Here is a 4,575-nt window from a genome sequence, read left to right as displayed (position 1 = left end):
GCACGAACTTCGATAAAAGTTTACGCCAATAAGGACGGTATGCGTAAAGAAAACCAATTAATGGGTTCCGGGAACTGCATTGATTATCCTAATGATATTTTAGGATAACGGATTACTCAAGATGTAACTTGAGCAGTTTAAAATAATGGTTATTCACAATAAATCGCAGTTGGTTAAGCTAACACTTGACTCCGCAACCGTACTCGCTAATTATTTGTGTCCTACTAATTGGCGAGCCTTAAACGCTAACGTAGTTTGAGATGATTCTCCATCCTATGGCTGTATTCGGTGCAGTGTTTCGAATTCCACCCGATTTCATGTCCATTTCATTACTGCAAAGTAATTTTAGCAAGTAGCGCCAGCACCACAAACTTCAATGCTTTCTCTTAGCCCATATTTGCTGTCATCTGAGCATAAACAAGACGCAGCAACGATTGGTGTTAAAGCATCATAAACCTTCTTTATTTTGTTGGATTTGACTGTCAGTACTCAATTAAGATGGATACTATAAGCGAGTTTTAAATAAAAATTCCGATTTACTTATATTTGAATCAAAACTTGCTACAGACAGTACAGTCAGTTAGCAATAAACAAAAAAGAAAAAACGTTCTTTGTTATGCTAGCTCGGCACCTTTCTTTGCTTTTAGGGCAACTTTATTTTAGTGGAACGAAATAGCTCATTTTTTTTATTGCGTAAGTATGAACAGTAAATATTCATGAGTACCTTGCAGTCTTAATCATACCTTGACTTCATGCCGCATTTGTGTAGGAAAACCTTAAGACTGAAGGCTACACCTATTCTTGACATCACTCACTTCTAAGTAATTCGATTAGCAGTGCCTTTGCTTAAGTGATATAAATCAACTACTTACATATCACATACGCTACGCTATCTGTCTGTATTTGCACAGCAACCGTCAAATCGCAGTATCGTAGGCAATTTGTGTGCCTTACATGGATGTGCTGACGTTGAGATAACTGGACGTCATGTATGCAGCCAATTTTAACCTAAATTAGTGATTTATTGCAATAAGTCCTCCTCTTAAATTTTGAAGCAGAAATCGGTTTTGCTACTGTTAACCACAACTTAGGAGTCGAAAACGCCATAAGGTAATTGTAATCTGTTTAGGAAAAAGTCGTACTTAGTTGCGAAATCTGGAAGAAGCTCCCTTGATGAAGAATTGCTGCATTGCCTTTTAAATGTTACTCCTTGTTTTTTGTGCAACCAATAAAAAAGCGGTATTTTCCACTTTAATGAAAATTCCATCATCTTCGTTGACAAACTCAAATGAATCCCTAAAGCCTGCAGAGACTAGGGAAACGATAGACTCGGCACTATAACCATGATTGCTTCAAGGCGTCACTTTACCAAGAAATTCGCCGTATAACCTCGCAGATCTTCGCACATCTCCCATCACACAGTCCAGAGATTAGAATTAGAAGCGCTTATAACCAAACACAAGCAATATTACAGCAGAGAATCTTTTTTATTAGATTATTAGGTTGCTAAATCTTTAAGCTACCTAAGTAATGAATGCATACTCTGGTGCCCCGCTGATGAACGTGAATTTGAAGCTCATCAAGTGACGTGACAGAGGTCGACAAGTAACGGTAGCATAAAGGGTTAAAAATAGGCAGTTTTGGAGGATCGAGACATGAAGTAGACTAGATGCTCTTAGCCTTACTTTCTTCTTAAAAATAAAAACCGCACAATTAGAGCCAACTAAAGGTAAATTGTTCTGAAGCTGTTACCAACCACTACTAATTGTTATGCTCATACGTGTGGGGGCCAGATTCTGTTAAAAAAGAACCAGAAAGCATAATACATAAAGTAATGGGTAGCTAAAAACAAGGAAACTAAAGAATTTAAAGCGGATTTCTTGATTGTGGGCACGTAAAAGTAATTTGAGAGCATAATGTGTGAAGATGCACCTAGTGGCTGGTTGGTTAATTCCTGCCCATTTCTAGCATACTTGTTAAATTTGGCCTTGGTTCTACAGCTATTGTTGATTATTGGTGTAGATCAAATTGGTTTACCTGTCTGTTCTTGGTATTAGCCAATTAAAAGGCCTGTGTACTGTCGCATTTTGTTGTGTTTTGTGAAAACGAACAGATTTTCACTTCTTGCGTCGGTTCAACCACTTCATTTTGAAAAAAATTCGCCAAAAATGAATTATTGCTGTTTGCAAAACTATCTCAATTGTACCATGGCTTCACGTTCTTTAGTCATCTAAAAATCTAGTCGCCCGTGTGCCAAGTTGTTGCCAATGTTCCAATGTCCGTTGGCACTTCATATGCACATAAGTTACGCAAATGTCGTCTATGCACAAACGACCACTTCCTCGTTATTATTCCTCCAGCGTAAAATTGCTACTGCAACTCAGGTATAAAAAGGTGCAGGCTACAATTTTGAGCTAACCTTCATCCCTTATAGGCCACATTTTTCAACTGCCTAGCAGTTTCATTATTGTTTACCCACTTAACTCATGAAAGGCAAATTAGTGAATCTTGAACACCCGCAGGGTCAAAACGGTTGTTTTTCACTTTGGCGTACTCAATGCAGAGTTTCTTCCATAATGTCGCCCTAAGTTAGGTGATCGTGTCTACCAAAAGAGCCCTAAAAAGCAATATTTTATAGTGTACGTTTCTGGTTAACATTGCATTTGAATACTGGAACTATTTACATTTCATAAGTGGTTACTTAAGGAAACGCAGAGAAAGCCATCGCAACATCTACAGAAATGATAAATTTAGATGCTCAGTCATTACGCGTTTAATTGCACTATTTTGCTTTACATTTTTGGCATTTTAAACCCATTTTATTTGTTTCAGACTCGTCTTTAAACTTAATAACTGTCCTTGGCTATAATTAGAAGTTGGTCGATTAGTCGCTGTCGCAGGCGACCACGTGTAAATTGGCACATTCTCATGCAACTATTTTCAATTTCACCCCATTGCAGAATGAGTACTCTCCACTCATGTGCAGAACCTTCGTTGATATATGGCAGTAAGTATCGTTTCATGGCAGTTGCCATCCACATTGGGTTCTAACGCTCTACAGTATTTTCATTAGAACCAGCTAGAAGCCTTTCCTGGGATAGAAGGTTAGATGTCAACTGCCCGGTCCCTCGGAATTTTTAATCCTGTGTTTTCAAAACTAGACCAGCCAGCGTAAAGTTATTTTATGCACTTGAATGTATACTTAGAATTGTGGTAATGCAGTGAATTTATTTCTAAAAGCCAAGCGAAATTTCGAAGTATAACAAAGTTTCAAGAATATAATTGAAATTTAAAAAACTATTGCTCGAATAATTTATTTTATCGCTCAAAAACAAAAAGGAGAAGCTTAACTATTTGGAGTTTCTTTTCAGTTACTATAACAAATAAAGCATTTTAGACCTTGTATTTAGGGCGTTAAATTTAAAGTACCTCTTAAAAAAATCATTTTAGTAATCTCTGATCACAAAGTTGCTAGAAAATTAACTCACTAAATTGATCTTTTATTGAATTACATTTTAATAATTTATTTGCTGGACAGTTAGACTTTATTGGTAGTGATTGGTAATGAACCGAATGGGTAAACTTTTGCCATGTATACCGTAAGGCATTCCAATGTATGAGATTGTAAGCCTATTTAATAACCGATGATCACCGGCGTGCTTAGTCCAGAGCCTTGACGAAAATTGGCTTCGCGGATCCAAGTCTGCGCCTACTGTCCACAAAAAATACTGATTACACACTTGTGAGTTTATACAATCCACTCGTTTCGTTATCTCCATGTCCCGGGTTTCGCTTCATTCCTAACCGGAGTAGGTATGGGAATTTAGTCGAGTCTTATGAACAAATTATATTACCAATCAAGGATTATTTTTATTAGTTTGTTTCATGAAGCGTTATATATTGAGGTATTTGAAGCAAAACCACTGTGTTATACATTTATCTCGGCTTGTAGATATTGTCAAATTTTGATTATTTAGAACAGGTGTCTATGTTAGACAACCGCCCATCAATTTTCAAAAGTCATCTATAGATTGAGTTCCAATTGACTGGTTGCTGACGTACAGGCAATCACGAGTGGGTGATCTGATTGGTTATCAGCTAAATTTCAAACAGGACCCTCTCTTTTGGTCTCAGTGAGCCTGACACACAGACCAAGATAGAACAACTAATGGCATGAGAAAAGCATCCGCTTACAGGTAGTATCAACTCTGGGCATGTTAATCAACTCTTCGTATGGAGTCAGAGCGACAAAGCTATAGCTGCGGGCCGTGGCAAAAGCGTAGGAAAGAGTCATTCACAGCATGGATGTTACAAAAATTCCAACGCTTTCCTCACCCTGCGCTGCAAGGCAACAGGTCTGTTAAGCCGCCTGATTTCAGCCAGCTCTACGACACACGTCAGAACAATGTAGCACTTAGGATAGTGTCACTGGTAATACTGACTTAATACTGTTTAAGTCGCTTCTGTTATCTGCCCATCAGTATTGGGTTGATGTACAATGCGAGACAGACTAAAGCGTAGCTAAAAAAAACAATCTAGTATGTTTCACTGCTTGCTCAAGAACTTCCTTATCAT

Source organism: Echinococcus granulosus (assembly GCF_000524195.1).
Source record: "Echinococcus granulosus chromosome Unknown EG_S00099, whole genome shotgun sequence".
NCBI classification, from domain to species: Eukaryota; Metazoa; Platyhelminthes; class Cestoda; order Cyclophyllidea; family Taeniidae; genus Echinococcus; species Echinococcus granulosus.
This window is presented reverse-complemented; position numbering follows the sequence as displayed.